A 14,931-nucleotide genomic window follows, 5' to 3' on the forward strand; every position below is an offset into this window, starting at 1 on the left:
TCAAGTAGAGTAATTATATATACAAGTAGAGTGTATAATAATTATACACTCTACTTGTATATATAATTACTCTACTTGATTCTCACAATTAGCATGTTAATTTCATTTGTACGTTAACTTTCCCCCAAATAAAATAAGTAGATTTCCGTTGATATCAATAAGATGTTCAATAAGAAGATAGCAAATACCTTCTAGAAGAAATTATATACAAACACGTTAAACGCTAAATTATCTAACTATACTAATAAAAGAAAGGGAAAATTACCAAAATAGTCCAAAACAAGAGAGAGAAATTGAAAATAATCCAAAACTGTTCAAAATTCCAATTTTAGTCCATCAAAATTCATCTTCGTCCATACATTTGGAATCGTGCCGACAGATTTCGATAACCAGTGAAATAATGACACGTGTAATGGTGACGGCATTTTTAATTGAAATCTGTCTGTGCCGTTATTTTTAATCCAAATTCATCTCGTCAAAAACCATGGTTTTCCACTTACATGTGTTTGGCCCGTGATTTTTCTAAAGTCATCGAATTTCGCATTTTATTGAAATTCATCTCCCCAAATGCATTTCAGGTGAATTTAATCTCCTAAGATGAATTTCAAAAAAGCATGAAAAATCGATAATTTTCCAGTCAATTTAATCTCCTCAGATGATTTTCAAAAAAGTTTGAAAAAACCGATAATTTTCCAGTGAAATTCATCCCCCCCCCACCCACCTTCTTCTTCTTCTTTTCCCCAGCTCTTTCATATATCTTCACAACCTCCATCCTCCATCCTTTTTTGTTGAAACCGTTTTTGGGATCACGAGGTCAATGTCACATGTTAGAGCCGACAAGAAAGCATATCTTCATGGATGAACCTGAGGTGGTGTCTTCCGAGGTTGATATTAAACCACAAGAAATAAACAATGACGATGTTGACAAAGTTATTCAACACGATCTTGAGCCCGAGAAAAATGAAGACAAAGCAGACAAAGTTAACATACATAATTATCGGTTTTTTTAAAACTTTTTGAAAATCATCTGAGGAGACTAAATTCAATGGAAAATTATCGGTTTTTTCATACTTTTTGAAATTCATCTAGGGAGATTAAATTCAACTGAAATGCATCTAGGGAGATGAATTTCAATAAAACGCGAATATCATCTTTATTTGAAAACTCATGAACCAAACAAATTTAAGTGGAAAACCATAGTTTTTGAGGAGATGATTTTGGATTAAAAAATAACGAGGAAGACATATTTCAACTAAAATTTGTCGTCAATTTTACACATGTCATTAACGCATTGGTTACCGAAATCCGTCGACACGATTCCAAATGTATTAGCGGATATGAATTTGATGGCTTAAAATTGGAATTTTGAAAAGTTTTGGACTATTTCCAATTTCTCTCTCTTGTTTTGGACTATTTTGAGAAATTTCACTAAAAGAAAATAATGAGGATGATGTCACAATCTCACATTCATTCTGGGCATAATCTCTCTTCTCATTTATCATACTTTTCCATGGGGTATGGAGCAAAACCATTTTGACATATGGGTTAATTTCCTTTCTAATTCTCTATTCTCTCATCTTATCTTATTCATCATATATATCCAAAGGTCATAGGTCAAAATAATTTTGACAAATAGGTTATAATTTCCTTTTTTGAATTATCTAATTTCTCATATTATTTTTCCTACCTATCCATGGGTCATGAATCAAAACAATTTAGACAAATGAGTTATAATTTCCATTTTAACTCTCCAATCTCTCGTATCGATCATCATAACTATCCATGGATAATGAATGATCCCAATTTTGACAAATGTTGTATATTTTATTTTATTTTTACCTTTAAATTTATTCATTTCTTTAAAATAATAGACCTTATTTATTTTTATTGTTTGAAAAATCATGTTTAAAATAATAGACCTTATTTATATTAAAAAGCTAGTATTAAATAATTAAACTTGCTTTGATACTTAGTTATGTATTGATGGGACATTTTAACTTTGACGAACTCGTTTATAATTAAGTGTTCTGAGTGTCAACCAATTTAGAAAAAAAAAGGTAATATCCATCGCAAACTTGAATAAATTATTTTTCAAACAAACGAACAAAAGTGTTCCTATACGAAACAAATTAACAAATCATTTGTTTTTCAATCTCAAAAGCCTTTGAAATATGAAAGGTTGGTTGAAATAAGATGTTTATATATCCTTTATTAAAATCAAATATACAAGTACAAATTTCAATTATATATGTAATTTATATCACATAAATATAACTCACACATATGTAGGTAAATGATTATAATTCGAAAAAGACATATAAACAAATTAGTTTGATTGGTTTTTATGTAAGATACACATTTGTATTTAAGAAGTTTAAAATTTTTTATATATAAACCAAATAAAAAAGTTAAACAATTTAGGTTTGCTCATTTAATTCCCGTAATAATTTAAATTTATGTAATGAAATTATATGTTTTTTTTCCAAAGTTTAAAACCTATAAAAATCCAAGTAGTTTAAAAATAATTGTTTAACTAAAAAAATATGTCATTTTAGAACCTAAATATATTACATGTAATCTTTGTATCATCCCAAAAAAGCATCACATAAGACCGTTCGGGTTTATATCTGTGATATGATTAACATGTTTGTGTAATTTAACGCACAACCTTCTAACAATTCTGTTTAACAACATTAACAATAGGTACTATATCATTTGAGTTAGGGGCTGTTTGTTTATATCTAAATTGAACCATTTAGATGTAAATATCTGATTCATTCAGACTTCAGACTGTTTGGTTCCAAACAGAAAAACATCTGAATGGTTAAAATTAGGTCTGAATTATTCAGACTTGTTGTTGCTGCTGAATCAGACAGATAGGTTCATTCAGATCTGACTCATTCAGATCTGAATGAACCAAACAGCCCCTTATTTAGATGTGTCACGAAGATTTTATATAGCTTTTATAGAAGCCTATATACTTTTAGTATATACTCTTTATATAACGTATTTAATTATCTAATTGTTATTAATATTATTCTAGTGATAAAAACTGGTCAAATTATTCTCACACACGGCTTTTCCAACTATAATCGAATTCGTAAATAAAAACCATCAAAAAGTATTATATTTTACGTTTTTTCTTCTTTCCAATTCGCCTTTTTACCTTTTTTTCTTCTTTTCTCTTTTTGGCTTGTAGATAGAAAGAGACTTCCACTATTTAATGTTGCAAACCAAAAGTCTATATCAACGAACTGTAGGAAATATTGAATCACAATGCATGTCTAAGTCAATAATATTTATAATTTGTAATCTCATTTCTAGATCAGATAAAAGTGATTTATTCTAATAAAGAAATTAGAATATACACACACTGTATAAGATTAGGATTAGGATAACGTGAGAACCAATTACGAAATTAAGAACCAATATGGACCAATTATTTTCTATCGTACTTTTTTTAATGTGCCTATTTAGAAGAAAGTTATGATTCTGAACATGTTTCTGTTAATGTAAATGTATGTATATATGTATTTATTGTTGAAAATTAAATACTCCCTGCGTCTCATCATAAATGTCCATTTTTCCATTTTGGTTGTCTCAATTTAAATGTCATTTCTATACATATAAATTCAATTTCCAATTGTGCCCTTACTATTACGTATACTAGATGTTTCATTTTACAAAAATGGTTTTTAGCTATAATAGCTTAAAGAACATTATTGTTATTTTACAGCTCATAAAATAAAATGATCAAACATTTCTTAGTTTGTGTGTTTTGGGTTCCATGACACTTAAAATGGGACGGATGGAGTATTATATATGGTCGTCTCCGAGAATTTATTAAAATTTTGAGGCTCAGTTTAGGTAAAAAAAATGTCTCTAAAATCATGTTTTTATTTATGTGATGAAGAATAGACAATGTTACCAATTAAGTTGCATTTCTAAAACTCAATACCGACCAAAGAAACATAATAACAGTAGTAGTAGTAGTAGTAATAATAATAATAATAATAATAATAATAATAATAATAAACAAGTTATTAAAATGACTCATATAAAACATAAATATTTTTTTTCAAATAAAAATGCTAAACATGGGAATTAAAGTCATGTTTTTGTTATATAACCTAGCACTTTTTCCATTGCACCAAAGACTCTTTTTGTATGATTATATCTTAAAACGAAATCATTATATATATATATAACAATTATGGCCATCTCGAGAGAGTGGACATGAGTTTGTCGCACTCCTTCACTATTCCTATGGGCCAACCCTGGTATTATACATATGTAAGATAACACATATGTATGTAAAAGTTAAGAAATTATGTGATTGGAAATCATATTTGGATTTCTTTTGTAAATCTCACGATCACTTGACCAGGTTGGCGTTGAAAGCGGTTTTAGTTCAAAAGTAAGAAATCGCCTAATGTTGGGGATGAGAGTGACCCGATTTAGTTTAATTTTATCTATATATATATATTTATTTTTTTCATGTTATTTATTTATTTTAATTAATAAAATATTATTTTAATTTGAAAACAGTATAGTTAATTTGATTTTCTTAGAAAAAATAAAAATTTAAATTGGTGAAAGATGGACCGAGGTGAAAAGATGAACATTTTTGCGCTTAGGTTGGGATGAGATGATGGAAATCTGAAGTGTCGTTTGTGTGAAGGTGAGAATGTGTGAAAGATGAATTGGGATGAGATGATCACTCCCACTACACTAAGAAAAGCGTAATACATGAGTAATATCAGGCCTCTCATACCAACAAATATATCTCAAGTAGGTGTAATAGAACGATGTAGGAATCTTCTTGGGTGTTATACTATGACCGGCTCTAGTTGTACCCCCAGAATTAGAATTTGTAAATATCTAATATTCAAAATCAATACATGAGTTATTGACAAAGTGTAGGTGGCCTAGAAAAAAAATGGAACAACCATATTAACTGTTTAAAAATATACATACGTGTATGTTAAACTAGTTAGTAGTTAATAGTTATCATTTACTAAAAATCTTCCATAAGTTAAAATAAAAAATAAAAAATTAGTAACATTTTTGACTCTTAAATGTTTTAATAATATTTGAAACTACTTCAATACCCGAGTAAGTCTTTCTGAGAAGGGATTTCAACCGTCCATAATAGTTTTGACATTCTAGAACATTACTATTTTGACTCATATATAACACGCAAAGGCAAAACATAAATGTAAATGTCAAATTTGACTGTTCCTATAAAAAAGTTACACCAATTTTTTATTTGTATGTTTGTAATATACTTATATTTTGTTAGTTAAATTGTTTTACAAAACCCGATAATTTTAGTTAATGGGAATGTGGTACTGCTCTAGTTAAAGAAAAGTAGTTTTTTTAAATGTTTGATGTGCTTTTAATTGCAACAATGTAACGACATTTGTTACATCTGTGCGTAAGTATTATAATATTGTGTTTAATTTTTCAATTTTGATTCTCTTTTACAATGATTATCGACGCATTTGTGATTCAAATGCTACGTTCAGCTTTTCTGGTATGATTTACTCTTGCAATAAGTGTTTGCTACGCAATCACAATCTCCATGGTACCATTTTTCTAACTCATTATGATGACACGTCCAATGCTAGACATGTAAAAAAAATCTCACTAGGACAATAGAACTTGAATTGAATTGTACGTTAAATAGTGATTTGAGTTTCATGAATGAAGAAATTTTAAAACAAAATTGGACAAAGTTGAATGAGTCAAAAGGTCAAAGATACGTGATACCAAATAAATCAGTAACTTTAGACATATTTGTTACATAAGATTATATTAAAATATAAGCACCACAAAAGTCTATAAAATGAGACTCACATGTAAAAGTTTTTTTTTTAGTTTTTGATATTTTTTTTTCTTGTTTGAAAACTGTTCTAGATTTGACATGGCATATGCATATCCGTTATTTCATTTTCTTTAACTTTAATGACAATCTAATTTAGTCCTAATAATTATGCTATATCAATGTCTATCACGAGACACTAATCCACTATCTCCAACAAATGGTCACCTTAATTCTATCAACAAGTGACCCATTAAATAATTGTTCTTATCGTTCTCGTTATGGTTTGATCTTCACATGGCAAACAATTTGATTCACAGGTTCATTATGAGTATGATCGGATTGGATATTCGAATAAGTTCATGATATCTCTTGTTGTCAAGATTATAATCATTTATATCTTTGTGTTACCGCATATAAACATGATATCAATATACATAGTTATGTTATTAATAGAAAAATTCATGAAAAGACTGAACATTTTTTTAGAAAGAAATAGAGAGAGAGAGGGAGAGACAAGTCGTTTATTACAAATCAAGAAAATGTTAAGAATCTCAAGAACCACACAATTATCAAAAAATGTCCTTACTAAATCATCAATGGCTGAGATTATTTAATTGTGCAAATACAAAATGTCAACCACGATGTTAACAAAATTAGAATTTCATTTTACTAAACGGCGTTACCTTGTCAAGAGATTTCTAGTTATCTCCCACAATAAGTGTTTATAGACGTCATCATCTGAAGTTATATGGTGTCACTTTAATGCCATAGTGGACTAAAATCCAACAGGGTGGGGTTAACAGCTTAATGTGAATCCTAAAATGAGGGATTTCATCAAAAAAAAATCGAAAAGGAAAAATCAAATACAGATCGGGCATAATCAAGTTGTTAAAAAATTATACATATCGAAATTTTCAGATACGAATACACAAATTTAAGGTGAGTGATTGTCCACTTCTTAAGGATATGCGTAGTGAAGGGCTACAAAGCTGGGAAAGGGGTGGGGGTGGGGGTGGGGGGTGGAGGTTGAAATGTGGCCAAGAGGGGGTGATATGTAGCCCAGGGAACGGTATTGTAGCCCAAAAATCACCCCCACCCACCTATAGTTGCTCCCCACGTCAGCAGCTTCATCACACACACCGACGAAAAATATATGCCCCCTCCCACTTATCGCCGGGAGCAGGGAGGGTGTTCCTAAAAAAAATCACCCTTTACGCCCTATTTTGATGCCACATTACACTTTGTCTAAATGGTAAGTCCATCCCTGACTAGACATGACACATGTGTAATGTGAAAACTTATGTGAGGCCTTTTCTCTTAAGGTGTACATGTCTCTCTTTTTTTTTGTTTTTTTATTTCCTTTTTGTTTAAGAAATAAGACTCAAAATATAATAATATCTCATAGCAAGTATACTAGTGAGAAAAAACATGTTAATACCATGTATTATATATTTTATGTTTATTGCTTATAACCTAAGTAATAATCGTTAATTTTTTTAGACTAGTATCTATTACTAAACGGCATGTTTAATCATGATTGCGGTTCAAGATATTTATTCAGTTCATAAATTATTTATCAGTTCCCACCTTAACCCATTAAAATAAAACGAAAATCTTAGACAAAAAACTATGTATTATTATTTTGAATTCACTATTAAGTATGTTCAATAGGTTTCAAACGTAAGCGACCGCTACTAATATCACTCGATAATCCATCATAAACTAACTATCCACTAATCCACACTCTAACATAGTAACTTTCAACGGATGGATTTTAGATTACCATCGGTATCCACCTTCACCAACTGGCCTTCGACGAATGTAGGTGAAATTTTATTGGTTTTGTAATGCACTGAATGTTACCCATTTTACTTTTAAGTTTTAACTCATCTTTTTACACTTCCTAAAATATCATAACAATCTTTTAAAGAGAAATTAAATTTAAATATGAAATTAAAAAAGTTTAATCGCAAATGTAAGAAAAAAAAGGCATAGAAGAATCACTTGCATGTGAAAAGTATTCTATTATGAATTGAGGAAACCGCTTACAATTATCTTTTTGTAGTGGAGTTATAATGTGGGGCATATGATGATTTAATGGAATATGTTTTTTTTTACAATTCTTTTAATATATTTAATTAATAATAAAAGTTACTTACTTATTCAATATAGGTAGGGTTGTAAACGAATTAAACCAGACTGAACGAAACTTTATTCATGTTCGTTCGTTAAACTTTTGCTTGATAAATGGACGGTTCGTGTATACTCGATCGAACAAAATTCGTGTCCATGTCCGCCCATTAAGAAATTGAGTTTGTTCGTGTACGTTTGTTAATATTGTAAATGGACGCTAATGGAAAAATGAACACAAACAGACCATAATGGACAAACGAACACATAGACATTAATGGAGGCTAACAGACAAATGAACACTAACAAACACTAATGAACATTAATGAACAAACATACATAAACTACTCTAATAAACAAATGAATATAAACAATTACATATTAATTTCAAAAAGTATAATTATCACCGCACGTTCATGAACACTATTGAATGAACGCAGTCTCTATCCATGTTCATCTGTTAAGCTTACCAAATGAAATTTTTTTGTTCATGTCCGGTTCATTTATTAAACAGACAAATATAAACAAGTATCTCGCCGAACGAAAACGGGTATGATTGATTGATTGATCTTGCCGAACGAACATCCGGTTCATTTACAAACATCCAATGATGTTAACAAAAGCATATTAAAAAAGAAAATTTTGGTGTTACAGTTTCAACTTAAATTATTTAACTTGCTTTATTTCATTGTTATATTTAATTTTGCAATAAAAGTTCTATAATACTCGTATTAATTGTTTGGTGTTTAGAAATATAATAATTTTTACCAGGTTATAACATGTGAATACATAAGATGGAAACGATCCTTGTAAATCACAAACAATAATAAAGCTATGAAAAGTTACACGAGATAAATAATAAAAAACTACAATTATAATTAACATGTCAGTTCTTATTAATGAAACCATGTATTACATTTAAGAGAAAATTTTCAAAATAGTCCTTTTAAAAAGAGAGAATCTTCAAAATAGCCCGTCAAATTCAAAATTTTCAATATAACCCTCGAAATCCTTCTTCCACGTGACATTGGGAGATTCTCCATGAGTTTTCAAGAACCAATCATAATCTGACACATGCCAATGCTCCCCACCTACCACGCGAGTTTTCAGGTCAAATCCGTCTTACACGTTGGATTTCACATGAAAACTTACGTGATGAAAACAATCTTTAACGTGATGTTTCAAACGGTTTCTATCTTCAACGTGAGTTTTCAAAAAAGTTATTTTGGTTTTATTTGAAATTCATCTCCTAAGATGAATTTCATCTTTTGAAAAAGACAATCAATCATCTTCATCATCGTCATAATCCTCATCACCTTCATCATCTTTCCGGCCACCGTCACCGCTGTAACACCCCGACCAAAGGCGGATTATACATCGGGGCGCCACATATTGTTTCATTACTCGTGACACTATTGAGTGTCAATATTTAATAAATACATTCATTCGCGCACGCGCAAAGTAAACACAAGATAACATAAAGCAACATAATTCAATATATTATAAGGCAAAATATTCGAACAACAATAACTTGTCTTGATACATTTTAATCTAGGTCCAAAATAAAGAAAACTTCCTACGTGTCCACAAGCTCCAAAACAGCTACTGCAAACCTGAACATGTGTTAAAATAAAACGTCAAACACTTGCGTGTTGGTGAGAAATCAAGTTTAATACAATACATAGATAACAATAAATCTGCGCGCAACATGTGTATGTCTGGTTTTCAACAAGGGTGTAATCTGATCGGGACCAACTCTAAGATTCATAAGACTGCCAGTGCTCACAATTGAGCTCACAAACAAGACAAACTGTGCATGTGTAAACAAAAGAGAAAATCATAAACGATAGTTCTCCCGTGTTCATCTAATGGTACCATGAAAACTGCGGAATAGACCGACAAGACGGTTAATGATCCACACATACAAATAAACAGCCAAGTCTACGTCCTCAACACATGGGATACTGCGCGACTAAAGTTCATAAACAAGTTTAAGACTCTAAGTTTGTATGAACACATGAACATCCCAAAACATTAAAAGCAAAAAGGGATTAGGTACGAGATTACTCACTTGATAAACGATGCGGTGTAAGATAAAGCAAGAACCAACTTTAAACAAGCACAAGTTAACCTATAAATAAGATTATTGTTTTAATGATTGGTTTAAGTCTTGATTATAAGTTAGCATAATTAATAAGTAAATTATTATATATAATATATATAATACCGAAAATCAGGGCAGAGGAGAGGAGAAAACGGAGGCAAGAGAGGAAGACGGCAGAGAGAGCAAGGGGCAAGAGAACAGGAGAGATTAAGTGTTTTGTGTGTGTAGTGTTATGAAAATATTACTATTATTTATAGGAAAACCCTAGGGAACACAATCCCTAGAAAAAGGGGAAAAGATCTCAAAAAGTAAAAGATTCCAAAAGCAAAAGATATGGAAAGATATGGCAGCTGCAGAGGCAAGATAAAGCTGACAGGGAACAGTAAAAAGCATGGGCGGATCAGATAAAGGTACTGGTCAAGCATGGCAAAAGCAGATCTCCAAAGATAATGTCAGTCACTTTTTCTGCCAACCAATGGGGTTGGTGCGCATGCTGCGCCAAAAGTGGCTTTTCAGACATAAAGCAGATTAGGTCAACAGCTCAAAAGATAAGACAACACAAAAGCAACGGCTAGATTAAACAGAAGAAAACTCAAAGGGTTCAGCGCGAGAAGGCTAAGGCGCGAAGGCAGACACAGAAGGTCAAGAGAGCGCGAGCGCGAAGGCAGTCAGAAACAACCTTAACGCGTCGCGGAAAGAACTACATTTCTAAGCGCGTCGCGGGAAGAATCACATTTCTTAGCGCGCCGCGGGAGGAACTAGAATTCCTAGCGCGCCGCGGGAAGAACTATAATTCTTCGCGCGTCGAGGGATGAACTACGATTCTTAGCGCGCTGCGAGAAGAACTACAAATCCTTAGCGCGTCGCGGGAAGAACTACCGTTCTTAGCGCGCTGCGAGAAGAATTACAATTCTTAGCGCGCTGCGAGAAGAGTTCGTCTCGCGTATCGCTGAAACAGGTGGTCTTCACGCAGGATTCCTTGTAAGGGGTCTGCGCAGACAACCTTAGGCGGGAAGGAACAAAGGACAAGCAAAGAGTTAGAAGAAAAAGAGGGAAACAAGGCGTAAGGGCGGGACGGCGACAAGAGGGAAAAGAAGGCGGAAAGAGAGAAGGAGAGGGACGGGACGGCGGAAAGAAAGAGAAAGAAAGAGGCGGGAAGGAAAATATATTATTATTATTATTATTAAAAGTAAAATATAAGTATAAATAAATATTAAATCATAAAAGAAAGAGATCGGGTCAGAGAAACGGGTACCTGGGTCGGGTCGGATCGGGGCAGATGTCACAACCGCCACCGCCACCACGAACATCCACGATATTGTTGTTGCATGTGTTGTTCTTGAATCTCATGTAACGCTTGCACGGCTTGTCGGAGGTCGTTAAAGTGTACGAGTTGGGGTGGGTGACGGTGATGCTAGCGGCGGTGGAACATGAACCACTGGTGGTGGTGATAGTGGAGTGTTAAAGTTGTAAGGATGTGTGTATGGATAATACGTCAAAGGGTTGGAATATGTTGGTCGGAATTCTTGGGCAGTTGGGTTGTGTTCCATGGCTGGTCGGAATATGTCGCCAGCGGTGATGATGCCGGTGGCCGAAAAGATGATGAATGTGATAAATATGATGAAAAAGATGAAGATGTTTTGGGTATTTTCAAAAGTTCAAAAGTTGAAATTCATTTGAAATTCATATTAGGAGATGAATTTCAAATAAAACCAAAAACAACTTTTTTGAAAACCCACATGGAAGATAGAAACCGTTTGAAACATCACATTAAAGATTGTTCCATCAGGGTGGTTTTCATGCGAAATCCAACGTGTAAGACGGATTTGACTTGCAAACTCGCGTGGTAGATGGGGAGCATTGACATGTGTCAGATTATGATTGGTTCTTGAAAAATTACTGGGAATTTTCCAATGTCACGTGGAAGATGGATTTCGAGAATTATATTGTGAATTTCAAATTTAATGGGCTATTTTGGAAATTTTCCCTACATTTAATAATAATAAACGAAAAAGTTACAGTGATAACCTACATGTAACTAAAACACGTATTTGTATACTACATTTGATGCACTATTGATGCATTATTGGAATTCGCTAGGCAGCGGACCCCATTGTAGGGAATATTTGAGGAGTACTCGGCTTGTACTCGAACATGATAAATATAACATAAAACAATTATTGGATATTATATATATGTTAAGATAAACATAATTCACGTCAAAATAAGCATAATTCATTTGAAAAAAAAATATATTTCAAAAATTCATGTTTTGTTGTTATTTTTAATTTTTTACTAAAAAATAAAAAAATTGTGGCCGAGTTGACCTTGGAGGCCAAGTAATCCCGAGTAGTCCGACTTTGGACCGAGTTGGACCTTGGCGTGGAACGGTGGCCGAGTTAGAAAAAGACTGCAAGGTTGATGCCTGAGGACCTTGGAATCACCGATTCCAAGGCCTTGTAATCCGACTTTTACAACACTGATTATTGGTTACTTTACCTCTTTATAAAAAATAAAGATTTTGAGTGTCACTACTTCTAAGTTATAACTCTAGATAACTCAACATACAATTGATCATGTGTGAAAACAAATTGTTTAAAAAATAAACCAACACTTGATGGTGTTTGACATTAGCTTTTATTTTCTTTGTCAAATTTTAATTGATACATTCGATATAAATTTGACCAAACTCGGTTTGGAGTAAAAAAATTTCGACACGTAGATAAAAATAACGACGTTCATTGACCAAACTCGGTTTGGAGTAAAAAAAAATTTCAACACGTAGATAAAAAATAAGGACGTTTCACCGGTATATTCAGAATTTTGTAAAATTTAATATATTAAAAAATAAGTATATAATATAGAACATGTTTATATACATTATTACCTTGAATCAGTTAGAACGAAAACAAAGCTTCTGTCAAATTGCTAATGTTATTGTGCAGTGGAAATAAAATAAAGAATGACCGATCAGCTATCAATGCATATAAATTGATATAAATACCATTTAGTATTTAGAGTTTTGAGGCTGATTAACACACGTCGAGTAATAGTAACTTAAATGGCGTTTCATTGATATACGCATGCTGAAGAACATCACTATGTCCCTTGGTTAACCTACTTCGGGTTATTCGGGTCAACCCGAATATGGAGACTTCAACCCAATTACCAACCCAAATAGTTAATCTTGGGTTCGGGTTAGATGTTTAAACGGGTTGGATAGATTTGGGTCGGGTTATTCGGGTCTTGGGTCGCATAGGGTCGAGTTTCTTATTCGGGTACGGTTAAAAAACACACCCCTAGGTTGGAGTGTGACGGTGTCATCCCGGGTTACTATTATCGAGTTTGAGATTTATTTTCTGTGATTTACTAAACAAGTTACTGACATGTGACATGTCTATCTTAAGCACTCTGTAGTTTCCAAACTACAGAAACCCTAAAATGTGAAATGATTAAAAGTTTGACACCATATGTGAAAAAAGTAACCGTGAAAACATCAGTTATTGAAAAAAAAATGCTCTTAATAACTTGTAATATATAACACTAAAAAATATTACCCCGTAATATTTTCTTTACCTTTCATGCGTAAGTATTGCGTACATAGTCTTTCTATTTTTATTTTTTTTATTTTATAGTTTTCTATACCAATCACTATCACATTATTTTAATATACATAAAATTCCTTAGATTTTTTTGAATATTTTGTGTGGAACCGAAAAAAAGAAAAAAAGGTTGTTTTGACATTTCTCGGGTTTCTTGCGTTATCAACACACCGGAAGTCTGCAACATGTTCAAAGTAGCACCACACTATTTAGTTTAAAACAGACTTGGATAAGGTTGCTTTTTTCTCTTTCTTTTTCTTTTTTCAAATAACATATTAGTTGTTGTTTATTTTTTTATAAATTAAAAGATATATTTAATTTATAAAAGTAAAAAATTTAAAAGCTAGTTAATAAAAAGGTGTGGGTGGATTCGGTAAGAGAAGTGCATAAGACAAGTTTGCAGTCGTAGGCGTTCATCCGGGTTTCAACCTACTCTCACAAACACACACATGTATACATATATGTATGTATATATATTATGTGTGTATATTATATTATTCTAATAATTTTAAATGAGATTTGTGAAGGTTTGTTGTTGTAGAAAAAAATGAGGTTTTTAAAATAAATTTGAAGTTCGACGTGATGCTAATATAACAATTTTGTAAAGGTTTGTTGTGATGGATGCTATAACTATTGTAAGGTGAAGCATACTTAATAATATTCCTTTTTTTGAACGACCAACGAATCTTTTAAATGAGCTACTGGCTAAATTCACTGTGTCGGGATACACTTGTTTTTCGATCGGGACAAAACTCTCGTCTAAGGCCAACGCCCGTGAACACTCGCCTGAAGGCATGACAGTGCGGTGAGATAAAATCCGTTCAGTTCAAGGATCTAACTAGTGAAAGTTATCTACTCGTCTAGTTTCACATAATCGCCCTGATGTCTCTGAAAGTAAACGTTTTGTGCATGAATTAAACCTGAATCACCTGAAACACAAAGTCTCTTCTTCACCACTCTATCACTAACTCATTGGCTTAATAATATTCTATGAATTGCTGTTAATACAATAGTAATAATAATCTAAATAAAAAAAGTTTTTCTCAGTAATATTATAAATTTATAATCTTATTATAAACAGAATAATTGAATGACATTAAAGATTGAAAGTACAAATGTACATGGGAAGTACCAGAACAATGTGTGGGGGGCAACTGGCAAGTTAATGTATCACACGAATATTACACAATTTCCAATTTATCTCTCTGATAATATCGTATCGTCTTCATCTTCATCTTCATCGTACTCAATAAATCCCACCGATAATA

The sequence above is a fragment of the Bidens hawaiensis genome, unplaced genomic scaffold (assembly GCF_021521415.1).
Source record: "Bidens hawaiensis isolate Kalapana, Puna unplaced genomic scaffold, B.hawaiensis_p1.1 tig00054173_1, whole genome shotgun sequence".
Taxonomy (NCBI): domain Eukaryota; kingdom Viridiplantae; phylum Streptophyta; class Magnoliopsida; order Asterales; family Asteraceae; genus Bidens; species Bidens hawaiensis.